Below are 14,315 nucleotides of genomic sequence, written 5' to 3'. Positions count from 1 at the left end.
ACTTGCCAAGGTCATGCATCTAAGGTTTAGAAAAGTCAAGATTGAACCTGAGTCTTTTAACTCTCAGCCTAGCACTACCAGAGAGAATCTGGGTTACGGTCCCTCCATATCTCTTTTCCTATCTAATGCCCATCAGAGAACTTTTCACATAGTAAGTGTTTAATGCATGTTTGTTGAATCAAATAGCGTAACTATTGATGGCAGTCAAATACTTTTAGGAATTTTTATTGATGCCTGTTTTGATACCATACTCACTTTTTAATATTCCCTATCTTCACCAGCATCATCTCTTATGATAGAGTGAAATGGTTAATCAAATCAATGGACACAGTAATCTCTTCTGAAAGCACATTCAATTTTTTGCTCCTTAAGTCCTTTGCCTTTCTACCAAGGTTGTCTATCTTTTGGAACCAATATTTCCCAAAAAAACATTTCAAAAATATCATTTGAGAACCCCATATAACAGTTTATTTAACCACAATTCTTAAGCAAAGTAGGCCATTGGCTTCTGGGGAAAAATATACATCTAATTTGGATCTCTGAGCAAGTTTGTGGCATAGATTTTCCTTTCTCATCTCTGGCTGTAAATTCTCTAAGAAGAAAGATTTTCTGTGTCAAATTCAAGGAGAATTTCTAATTCTGGATGTGACTTTGATCCAAAATGTTTCATTTCTGGCTCTTTGCCTCTCCCAAAATATTGATTTCTTGAGGAAAAAAGGTAAAAATCAATGCAGCCATTCCTAAGGGCTAAGTGCACCTTAATAAGAGAGAGCTCTGGCTAAATCAGCCTCAATTATGACTCAATGAGAAAAGCAGGAGTAGGGCCAAAACCCCATCAAGAACCTTCAATGCCTGAAGGGTGACAGGTATTGAACAGCCAAAAAACAGTTCCTCTCACCCATCACCCCCCCCACCATTGAAAACATTTACTGGATGATGCTTCACAGAATTGCATCTTTCTTATACCAGCTGTCATCATCATCGTGATTTCTTTAAATCCGTTCTACTAACAGGTTCTCAGCCAGTGAAAATGAGAGCAGGAAGAGCTCTGGATCTGGAGTTTGAATATGGGTTGGGGTCTGGGCTCAAGTATTTAATAGCTGCATGATCTTCCACACATCTTGCCTCTGTGAGTCTCATTCTCCTGTTTGTCAAATGAGGACAATAATCCTTGTACTGACCACCTTCCCAGATAATTAGCAGGAAAGTGGCATTGTAAAATGTCAGTTTCTATTAAAAGGAAACCCTCATGAATCCAGCTTCTCAAATGGTGGTCCCAGCTTTCCAGCAATGCCATTCTACCCCTTCACCAAAGGGCAAAATGTGAGGAAAGTAGCACTATAAAATGAGCTACTTATCAATATTAATATTCCAGTATTGATATTAATAATTTTCCACATACATTGCTTTCCACTTTTTAATTTTATTAAGGACTAGACAAACATGAACATTTCAATATATAAAGAAAAGAAAAAGAAGATTTTATATGGGACTGAACTTTAAAAAAAAAAGTTGGTGGTATATTTAACATGATATAACAAACCTGTCCTTGTCTGCATTCCTTTCTGAAATTCTGCTCTTTCTGTGTATTTTTACAAAATCATTGGCATTCATTTTCCTCTTTTCTGCCTTATTATCACTCCCATTCCCCAAACAGAAGCTGTCCCTTGTAACAAATTAGTCAAAGGGAACAAATTCACAAATTGGCCATGTCTGAAAATACGTCTCATTAAGCATCTCTAGTCCAACATCTCTCTGCCAAGTGGTGGGAAGTATGTTTCATCATCAGTATCCTTAAGTCACTGCATTGATCAGAGGTCTTAAACCTTTCAAAATTGTTTGCCTTTCCCTTATTGTAGATATTGTATAAATTGTTCTCCTGGAATTTTAGGAACTTTTATTGATGCCCATTTTGACATCATGCTCACTTCTAATATACCCTGTGCCGACCAACACCATCCCTTATGACAGAGGAAAATGGTTAATCGTTTAATAAATCATTTACTGATTAATCATTTAATCATTAAGCTCACTTCATGTTATATCTGTTAATACAGGTCATCCCAAGTTTCTCTGAATCTATTCTTTCTGCAATTTCTTGCAGTGCAATAATATTCAGTATTCATGTGCCATAATTTATTCATCTATTCCAAATTGATAGGCACCTACTTTCTCCAGTTCTTTGCTATAACGAAAAATTTTGCTCTAAATTTTAATGTGACAAATGAGTGTGGTGTCTCCACCTCCACAATAGTGCCTCATACCTGTCACACACTCCGATCTGCCCTCCAAGATGGCAGGTTTATGTTCCCACAAACAGACTACAACAATGCAGTTACCCTCAAATAGCTTAGAGTTTTAAGTGTAACCCTTTTGTGAGGGAATGCATTTCCCCTATTCAACACTTCAGCTCTTAAGACGTGACTGAAGTGCTTCTATTTACACAAAATGAGACACTCAATGATGACACATTTAGACCTTACACAAAATCATTTACTTAAGAATAAGACAAAAGAAATAATAGAATCACAAGCACTCATCCATGAGAATAATATGCTCAGCCAAACTAATGGCAGGAATAATAAACCCATCAAACTCCACACTAAACCAGGGCAATGCTCTCTTAACATGTACTCAGTATATATGAGAGAAAGTGAGCAGACACACTTGCAGAAAAGACCTGGAGAGAAGCACATAAAGAGAGGAAAACTCAAGTATTCAGGCTAACTTGTAAGTGCAGAACGGTAAATTTTGGTGTTCTCTTTCTATTTTAGGAACTGTCCATTAAAGGTCCTTGATGAACATAACTTCTTTATTGAATAGATGCTTCCACTGCTAAGCTGAACTGATCCACTGGAACTCTGGGACTATAAACTTTAGTGTTGCCTTTGGAGCTAGGAATAATCTATAAAAGTTTATTAATGAACTTAGTTTCTGTGTTGAACAAATGGTTCTACTAACTTGACTAACACCTCACTGAGTACAGCATCCTGTTTCAGTTGAACCAGTCAGTCTTCTGGGTAGCATCTCTGATCCTCAGCTTCCAAGCTGTTTCTTTACTCAGCTGGACTAATTCTTTATCTTTATTTATTTATTAATTTATTTAGGTGAGGCAGTTGGGGTTAAGTGACTTGCCCAGGGTCACAGAGCTAGTAAGTATTAAGTATCTGAAGCCGGATTTGAATTCAGGTCCTCCTGACTCCAAGGCTGGAGCTGTATTCACTGTACCACCTAGCTGCCCTCTGGACTTATTCTTTAACAACAACTATGCTAACCATAACTTCTAGCTTCAAGTTTACTTGATGTGGCTCTGAAATCTGTTCTTTTTAACTGTGTCTGTCTGTCTTTCATCATCATCATCATCATCATCATCATCATCATCATCTTTCTGGATTTAGACTCTTGCTCTTCTATGTGAATGACCCCCACCTTAAGTTTGTGATTAGCAGTCAAATGCTCATCTCCTGTCTATAATCGGATATGTCCCATTTAATAAAATAGTTCTGGCATTCATAAAGTCCCAGTGTAATACAGCTTGTCATATTCAAAATGAACAACAAATGTCTTAGAACTCTTAGTCAGAATAGCTTTTTCTTCAAAATCTGAGCAGATCTGTGCTTCAAATAAATGAACTGCTAAGCCAGCCTTGAATCAACAGCCGCTCTTCTCAGAAGCAGACTTATGCCTCATACAAATGAACTACGAAGGGTAACTCATGTTTACACATGGGTGTTTTCTCTCTGTTTTTGACATCTTTAGGGAATATGCTTAGTAGTAGCATCATTGGGTCACAGAACTCACATAGTATATTGACTTTTGAGATAGAGTTCTAAAACAATCCCCATAATACTTGGACCAATTCCCAGCTCTGCTAACAGTATGTTGATATTCCTAGCCTCCCACAGACTCTCCAGCAATTACCATTTTCCTTTTTTGTTGTTTTTGTCAATCTGGGCATGAGGTAGAGCCTTGGAATTGTTTTAATTTGCATTCCTCTTATTACTAGTGATTTATAGCATTTCATGTGATTGTTTATAACTTCTTTTGAACACTGCCTATTCATCCATCTATTGACAAATGTATTTGTTCTTATATACGTGCATATCTTTTAATTATGTCCACAGATGTGAGTTGGTCAAATAGTACTAATTGAGCACTGTGCTAGATACTGTGAAATAAATAAGGAAAAAAGATGATTCCTGGTTCTCAAGGATTATGGATTAGAATCCAAAGGGACCTCAGAGATCATTCAGTCCAACTCATTGAATGATCATTCATGGTCATTTTACAGATAATGAAACTGAGGACCAAGGTGGTAAAATGACTTGCACAAGCTCCTACAAGCTCCAAAACCAAAATAGATTCCATTTCATCTAATTCCAAATTCAGCATCCTTTCTATGAACCCCACTCCTAACACTAAATGCAAAAGAGCAGAAAGAGCTGGCAGCAAAAGAAGCAAAATCCCCTCCTTTTCTTTTTGAGTTCCCATCCTTGATTATAAATTATAATTCTGAAATGATGCTTCATGTTCCTCTGCATTTCTGAAATTAATCTTTGTATTGGCTGAATGCCCTTGACTAAAAAAAAAAAAGAAAGAAAGAAAAAAGAAAACCAGGACTCTTTAAAACAAGAGAGCTGTGTGGTCTAGAGTTCTGGAACAAAGAAGAGGAAAAGAGAAGGGAATATGCACTTATATATTACCTTCTATATGCCAGGCAGTGTGCTAAGCACTTTTTACAGATATTATTTCATATGATCCTCACAACAATCCTTTGAGGTAGGTGTTATTATGATCTCCATTTTATAGGTGAGGAAATTGAAACAGAAATTAAATGACTTGCCCAGGGTCACACAGGAAGTAAGTGTCTGAAGGCAGATTTGAACTTAGGTCTTCCTCATTCCAGGCCCACTGCTCACTGGCTCTATTGTACCACCAGATGGCTCTGAAGGGTTAGTAGAAGCAATGAAACCTCAGTGAGTTCATGAGGAATAGGTGTTGTTATTCAGCCATTTCAGTTATGTCTGACTCTTTGTGACCACATTTGAGGTTTTCTTGGCAGAGATACTGGAGTGGTTTGCCAGTTCCTTCTCCAGCTCATTTTACAGATGAGGAAACTGAGGCAAACACAATTAAGTGACTTGCCTAGGGTCACACAGCTAGTAAGTTTCTGAGGCTGGATTTGAACTCAGGAGGATTCCAGGCCTGGTTCTCTATCTACTATGTCATGTAGCTACCCCAGTGGGGTAAGAAACTGGGAGCATGTGAAGAAACTCCCTCTACCAATACAAATCAGGGGCTGCTTTGCAGCTATAGTATTAGGGAGCTGCCTGGGGCACTGAAAAGTTAAGTAATTTGTTTTGGGTCATACAGCCAATATATTTCTTTTTAAATATATTTTTATTTATTTTATTAAAGATTTCATGATTATATGTAAAAAAAATTAACATTTATTTTTAAAAATTTTGAGTTTCAAATACTCTCCATCCCTTGCCCAATCTGTCCATCCCCTACTTGGGAAGGCAAGCAATTTCATATCAATTATACATGTGAAGTCACAAAAACATATTTCCATATTAGCCATGTTGCAAAAGAAAAAAAGAAACAGAAAAATAAAGAAAAATTTAACGGGGTGTGTCAGTCTGCGTTCAGAGTTCATCAGTTCTCTTTTTGGAGGTAGAGAATATTTTTCATCATGGATTTCTTGGAATTTTCTTGGATCATTGCATCAATCAGAGTAGCTAAGTCTTTCACAGTTGATCATACTTACAATATTGCTGTAACTATATATAATGTTCTCCTGATTCCACTCACTTCACTTTGTAAGGGTTTATACAAATCTTCTTGGGTTTTTTTTTTCTGAAATCATCCTGCTCATCAATTCTTATAGGATATTAGTATTCCACTACAATCATGTACTAAAATTTGTTCAGCCATTCCCCAATTAACGGGCATCCGTTAATTTGCCACCACAAACAGAGCTGTTCTAAATATTTTGTACAAATAGCTCCTTTTCCCTCAGTCAGAATATTTCAGAGGAGGAATCTGAAACTAGTTCTACTTGACTATGAGGTTGGTTTTTTTAATCTACATTACTATGCTGCTTCTTAGTGAACAGGTAGAACACAGTATCACTACCACCACCACGACCACCACCATCAAAAATAATAATAACAATAATAATAACAATAATAATAATTCATTTCAAAGAGTTGTGATGGGAGTGTGTATGAGTAGTCTTTCCCTACACACATGTCTCAGCCCTTCTACAACTTAGTAGATAATTTGCAGAGTTGCTGTGGCTGAAAAATTCATCCACATAGTCAACATCATGACAAGTCTCTCCAAATATAGGTAGGTTAGCTCTCAGATAACTTGTGCATACTTCATCACTAGACCATACACAAAATCTTTCCAGCTTTTAGGACCTATAAGAGATGACACTCACTTGGCTTAGTCTTCAATACCTTGCAGTGATCTCCACATCCAAGAAATCTGAAAAGTAATTTGGAACTATTTCTCAAAAATCACTAAACTGCATATACCTTGTGACTCAACAATACTATTTTTGGGTACATACTCCAAAGGGATCAAAACAATAGGAAAAGGACACACACACACACACAACACACACATACATATACATGCATGCATATGTAAACTCTATTTGCAGCAGCAGAGAACTATAGTTTAACACAGTGCCCATCAATTGTAGGAATAGCTGAACAAAATACAGTATATGAATGTAATGGAATACTACTATACCATAAGAAATAATGAAAGATGATTTTAAAGAAACTTAGGAAGAGTTGTATGACCTGATACAGAATAAAGTGAAGAAAAACAGGAGAACAATTTATGCAATAATAACATTGTAAAGACAAACAACTTTGAAAAATTTAAGAAGTTTGATCAATGAAATGACCAAGTATGTCTTTAGAGGATAGATGATGTATCATAGATGTATGATGTTAACATGTATGATGTTACCCATTTCTTAACAGAGAATGATGTACTCAAGCTACAGAATGAAACATACATTTTTGGACATGGTCATTTTGTAGGTTCATCTTGCTTTTCTTGACCATGTTTATGTGTTACAAAGGTTTTGTTTTTATCATTTTTCCCAAAGATTGGGTGGGAAGGAGAGAAAATAAATGTGTTATTAATTGAAAAAATCAATTGAGGTTTCAGAAAAGAAATTATTGGTAAAGTACTTTGGTGGAGGGATAATAATAATAATACCATATTTCCATTGTACTATTAGATTTATAAAGTACTTTTCTTTTAACAATCATGTTAGTGCAAATATATTAATATGTTAACATATAGTAATCTATCTAGATATATCTACTTAGGGTATGGGTACAACTGAACATTTCATTTCATTGGGAGCTTCCAAGGAGGAAACTTCCTCTACCAATGCAAACAGCTACCTACCCAAATTCAAGTCTTAAAGAATTATTTGGGACCCTCAGGGTTAGGGAACTTATTTAAGGTCATACAGATAGTACTATCAAAGTCGATTACTTGAATCCAGATCTTCCAGGCAAGCAAGTATGATTAATCCCATTTTATAGGTGAGAAAAAGAATCTCAGAGGTGGTAAGTGACTTGTTCATGGACATAAAACTAGCAAGTGTGAAGCAACTGTCAGTCTCTGAAAGGTCGCTATGAAAAAGGATACTTAGTGTTTATGAAATCACATGAGAGCTTCTGTGCTCATCAAGAGGTGCTCTGGTCATCCCAAGGAAACACGGTGGGTACCTATTGAGGTAGAGGAACCAAGGCTTAAAGCGGGAGGAATATAGCCAAATGCCAGTCTGGTCCATTAACCCCTGCCCTTATGCCTTCTAGAGACTGCAAGTACTGATATCCAGCACTGAAATCAGCCTGAGAGCTGATACTTTGTCCAGACTCCACTGTCTTCCTGGAAGCTTAGGTCTTTTTCTTCTGCAAGTCTATGTGACCTTGCCTTAACTTGCAGAACCCTGGATGGTTCTGGACAGACTTTGCCACCATTCGTACCCACCCTAGTCAAGTCTAAGGGTCATACACTATTTACCTTCAAGAACAGCTCCTTTTCACCATTTCTTTCAGCCTCTTTTCTTGACTTATTTTCCTAGCAGCTTTTGGTTCCTAAAACCTTTTGATTTGTTTTAATGGTTGGATAAAAAGATACTAGCAGCAGAGATAACAGCAGGGATATCTGACCTCATTCATGGTCTGGTGTTCTGAGCTTCTTTGGAATCTCAGCAGATTGAAGTATGTGATTGGAACAGAACACTGGTGTGTTCAGAAAACACTTCTCATCAGTTAATAAATAGTGAGATAATTTATGTATAATTCATTTTAAGGACAACTAAGTGGTACCGTGAATATAGTGCCAGTCAGGAGGACAGTTCAAATTTGGCCACAGAGACTTACTAGCTACGTGACCCTAGGCAAGTCACTTAATCCTGTTTACTTCAATTTCCTCATCTGTTAAAAAATGCCTTATATTCATTATTTTATTTAGGTTCCAAGACAACTCTGTGAGATAGGGATTACAGATGTAATTTCCCATCATACAGATGAAGAAACTTAGTTTCTGAGGGTGTAAGTAGTCTGGGTATGGGTGAATCATTAGTAAGTGTCAGAGGCAGGATTTGATCTTCCATGACTTCCTCACTTCTCTGCAGATATCTGCAAAATGATATATCTACCTGTCACCTCTGCCTTGACCTTGTGGTCTACAGCAGGCTGTTAGATATCTTCACCTGTGGGTACTAGAAGATACCCTAAATATCAAATAATTAAGCCTAACCTCATCATCTACCACAACTATAACCAAAGTTGGTGAAGTTCTCTTCTCAATTCAATGAAACTATTTTAATAGCCTTGTTACTAATCTTCCTGCCTTCAATTCATCCTATTCAGAGTGCTGGACTTGGAGTTAGGAAAATCTGAGCTCAAATATCACTATGGATACTTAATTAGCTGTAGGACCCTGGCAAGACACCTAACCTCTCTGATCCTCAGTTTCCCAATGTGTACAGTGAAGATAATAATAGCATTTGCTTCATACAGCTGTTGTAAATGACAAATGAGTTAACATATGTAAAAGCATTTTGTAAAATATAAACTATTATGTAAATGTTACATAATATAATGTTATTATAATTATTATGCTATTATTTGAGTAGTCTAACTACGCTGCCATGTTCTCAGCACTCCTCTATTACTAAAAACAAAACTAAACTAACACAAACAAAATATTCATTGCCTACCAAATAAAGCATAAATACACAATCCAGAAATTCAAGACCCTCTATGATATGGCAATAGCCTTCACCTTTATGTGGTCAACATTCCAGCCAATCTGGGTGACTAATGGTCTTCTGATCTCATCCTGCCCTCTTCCATCTCTCTGCCTTGGCTAATGCCTTCACCTCTACTGGCATGTACTTTTCTTCCTCTTCCTCCTCCTCCATCTATTGAAGTCCTTCCCTTCCTTCAAGGCCCAACTCACCTGCTACCTCCTCCTTGAAGCCTTCTCTGAATTTCCTGCCCCTCAGATTTCTCATGGCACTTCTGCTCTTTTCCCACCTGGCTTTCTGCTTTGTACTGTAGATACACGTATTTGTCTTCTTTTCACTCTCTGCTCCCTCATCCATATAAATCATGGCACTGGCCCTCAAGCAGGGTAATTTTTCCAGGGCAGAGAAAGAGCCCTGGATTTAGATCAGGCACACCTGGGTCTATATATAAGCTCTACCAATTAGGCAATAGCTGCAAACTTAGGCAAATAATTTGCTGTCTCTGGGTCTCAGTTCCACTGTTGGCAAAAACAAAGATTTTGGACTAAATTGCCTATGGTCCTTTCTAGCACTAAAATGTTGTATGATCTTAAGCATTACTCAAACACAATCAATAAAGCAATTGGCACTGGATAGAGGCACAATTTACTGTAGCTTCTAATAGTAGCTTCTAAAGATTTTCATTGGTTGGCTTGTATTTTCCCTCAATTCAGGAAAATTTTTCTCTCCCCTCCTCATTTCCATGAATTTGTAAAGTACAATCCCTAGACTTGAGAAACTTCTATTTTGCTATCTGTAGAAAGGCAGAGCATATAATTATGAGAACCTAATTATCAGTTCTTTCCAAAGAAGTGGACTGGTTTATCTGTGTTTACAGTGTTTGACTGAATACCATTGAAAACTATCCTTGCTCATTCCCGTAATTATTGTTATCAATCTCCCTCCTTGTAATACCAAACAACTATTTTTTCAAATATGAAAACAAAATTAACTCTTTCCAAAGACAAAAATGAAACGAGTGCCTTTTATTCATTACAGAGATAAGAGCCTCAAACCTTTGAAAGAAAACATTGTTCAGCACAGATACAACCTGCTCCTCACCCCAATTTCCCTAAGAGCATAGAATCACAAATCTTAGACTGAAAGAAATCATTAGAGATCATCTGGTCCAACTTCTAGGCTTTGGACAAGTAAAGTACCATTTTCCAGATGAGAAAACTGAGACCCAGAGAAGTTAATTCATTTGCCCAAGATTACATAGCTAATAAATGGGAGACCCGAGACCAGAAATAAGTCTAATTAACTCCAAGTCTTGAACACTTTCTATCACAGTATATTATGCTGCTTCTCCTACTTGTCATTTTTGTTTGTGCTCTTTCTTGGAAGCCAGTGACCATGTTAATTTTCTGTATTTTCCATAGCTACTATCATAGTGGGAAGCTAGGTGGAGCAGTGGATAGAGTTCTTGGCATAGAGTCAGGAAGACTCATCTTCCTGAATTCAAATATGGCCTCAGATACTTACTAGCTCTGTGACCCTAGGCAAGTCACTTAACCATACTTGCCTCAGTTTCCTCATCTGTAAAATGAGCTGGAGAAGAAAATGGCATTAACACTCCAGCATCTTTGCCAAGAAAGTACCAAATGGGGTCACAAAGAGTTGGATGCAACTGAAAAATTACTGAAGAAAAACAATCATAGTGCTAAGCATATAGTGGGTATTTGTTAATTACTTTTTTCCTTTCCTCCAATTGAATCTTTAATATTTTTTCTAATTACACGTCAAAATAATTTCTAACATTTGGTTTTTTTTTAATTTTGAATTTGATTTTTTTTTCTTTTCCTCTCACCTTTTTCCCCTCTCTAAGATGGCAAACAATTTGACATAGGTTATGCATGTGCAGTCATGCAAAAGTCATGCTGTGAAAGCACAGACCAAAAAATAATAATAATAATAACCACACAAAAAGTAAAGTAAAAAGAGTATGCTTCAATCTGCACTCAGAGTTCATTAGTTCTTTCTCTGGAGATAGATAGCATTTTTCATCATAAGTTCTTCAAAATTGTCTTGCTTCATTGTGTTGCTGAAAATAGACGAGTTATTCACAGTTGATAATTGTACAATATTGCTGTTACTGTGTACAATGGAGTTCTGGTTCTGCTCACTTCACTTTGCACCAATTCATGTAAGTCTTTCCAGGTTTTTCTTGAAGCATCCTGATGCTTATTTCTTATAGCATAGTAATATTAGTAATATAGTAATATTCCACCACAATCATATAACACAATTTGTTGAACCATTTCCCAATTGATGGGTATCCCCTCAATTTCTAATTGTTTGCCACCACAGAAATTATTACTACTAATATTCCTGCACATGTAAGTACTTTTCAATTTTTTATATCTTTTTGGGCTATAGACCTAGTTGTAGTATTGCAGGCCAAAAGGTATGCCCAGTTTTATGCCCTGTGGGCATAGTTCCAAATTGTTCTCCAGAACATCTGGATTAGTTTAGTACTCCACAAACAATGCATTAGTGTCCCAATTTTCCCGCATCCCTCAAACATTTTTACATTTTTGTCTTATTAGCCAATCTGATAGGTACCTCAGAGTTGTTTTAACTTGCATTTCTTTAATCAATAGTGATTTAGAGCATTTTTTCATATACCTATAAATAACTTTGATTCCTTCTTCTGAAAACTGCCTATTCATGTCCTTTGACCATTTATCAATTCGGGAATGACTCACATTCTTGTAAATTTGATTCAGTTCTCTATACATTTGAGAAATATGGCCTTTATGAAAGAAACTTGCTGAAAAAAATTTTCCTCAGTTTTTCCTTCTAATCTTGGTTGCATTGGTTTTGTTTTATGCAAAACTTTTTTAATTTAATGTAATCAAAATTGTCCATTTTATCTCCTGTAATTCTATCTGTCTCTTGTTTGGTTATAAAGTCTTTCCTTATCCATAGATCTGATAGGCAAACCATTTCACGCTCCCCTGATTTGTTTATGGTATCACTCTTTATGTCTAAATCATGTACCCATTTTGACCTTATCTTGGTATATGGCGTGAGGTGTTGGGCTATACCTAGTTTCTGCCAAACTGCTTTCCAGTTTTTCCAGCAATTTTTGTCAAATAGTGAGTTCTTATCCCTAAAGCTGGGATCTTTGCATTTATCCAACCCTAGATTACTATGGTCACATTGCCTAATGCTGGCTTGCCAAGGAGCTATTGGATTTCAAGGCATGGCCTGGCTTGCCAAGAGTAGCCTGTACGAGATTGCAATGTATTCTCACCTCAGTGAGACAGATCTCTCCTGTCGACGTTTTAAATTGTCTGGGACTGGAAAACTGTTTCACTCCATCCTTTTGTAAGTTCTGCCACTCCACAATTCATTTTGAGCCACTATTTTAAGTTGTTTGGAGGGGAATTTGGTAGAGCTCAGGTGAATCCCTGCATTACTCTGCAAGTTTTGCTCCTCCCCACAATAAATGAACAAGACTATGTGATATTAGTGTACAAACACTCAATTTAAAATCATACAAGCGAAATTCATATCTTGGTTTTGTCACTTACTTTGTGCATGATCTTGAACAAATCATTGAACCTCTCTGTGCTCCAGTCTCTACTTCTATAAAATGAGGAGGATACACTTCATGGTTATTATGCTCTTATTTGAGTAATCTAACTATGCTGCCATGTTCCTGGCACTCCTCTACCAAAACACATTCAGTAGCTCTTCATTGCCTACCAAAGAAAGCATAAGTTCCTAATCCAGAAATTCAAGACCTTCCACAATATGGAGATAACCACCAAAGGTCATTGTCCAGTGAAATTCCAGTGAATAAATGAATCAAAGCAAACTGATGGAAGGCCAACCTCTTTATTTTAAAAATGAGAAAAGTAAATTCCAGAGAGATGAAGCAACTTGACTTGCCCACATAGTAATGAGTAACGAAGCCAGGATTCAACCTGGGACTCCCAGCTCCAAACTCATGCCCTTTCTACTATATCACTTCTAGACTACTCATTTTGGTATTTTACCATTGCTGCATTCTTCCCTGCTCTCTATATGTGTAAGGGAGCTGTGCATTTTCCTCCCTATCCAGTGGTGGTGTTCAGCAAAGTAGCTGATTTGGTTCATCCATCCCCCCTAAATGGTTATAAAAGGAAGATAAGAGATTTGAAATGAAGCTTTCATGGTTGCTGGAGGACAAATCCTTGCTTAGAGAGGGCATGGAGCACCCTGGGAACAACTGGGAGGATAGCAGCTGGGCACATCTCCATGAGTCCAGAGCCGAGTAGACTTGTACAACAAAAGCAAAATCAAGAGGATGCTCATTTGTACCACTACGTTAGAACCACATTTGGGTAACTCAAGTGTTCCAAGCCAACACAATGTGTTTAATGGGGTTTGTGCTGGGAACATCCAAATCGAACATGAGAGTAACCCGAGGGGCCTTTCGAGGGTGCTCAGCTCATCTAAAGCAGAATCACTTGATGTCCCCTACCATCTGGGTGGGCATAGCAGAGTGCCTCCGTATTAGGAGACCAGGGTATGCCCTAATACAAGTCCTTTTACAGAAGGATCTTTGGAAATAGTTCTTATCTCAGGGCAGCTAGGTGGCATAGTGGATAGAGCTCCAGCCTTGGAGTCAGGAGGACCTGAGTTCAAATCAGGCCTCAAACACTTGACACTTAGTATCTGTGTGACCCTGGGCAAGTCACTTAACCCTGATTGCCTCACCAAAAAGAAAAAAGAAATAGTTCTCATCTCTATATAAAATTTTCATTTGAGGAGTGACCTGACTAAGATTCTGCCAGCTGAGCGCTATACAAAAAGATGGTGGGGGAGTGAAACATGGAAGAATAATGATGAGAAGCTACAATAGCGGCAACAGCTCCATCATGTCCTGGGAGTTAGAAAGAACTACAAGGATGGCAAAGAGCTATACCAAAAAGGTGGCCAGAGTAACCATGGAAAAGAATTCTAATAGAGAACCTTGGAACCACAG

This window comes from Phascolarctos cinereus, unplaced genomic scaffold (assembly GCF_003287225.1).
Source record: "Phascolarctos cinereus isolate Bilbo 61053 unplaced genomic scaffold, phaCin_HiC Scaffold_2;HRSCAF=192, whole genome shotgun sequence".
NCBI lineage: Eukaryota > Metazoa > Chordata > Mammalia > Diprotodontia > Phascolarctidae > Phascolarctos > Phascolarctos cinereus.
The sequence above is the reverse complement of the archived record's forward strand: the minus strand, read 5'-3'. Positions refer to the sequence as shown.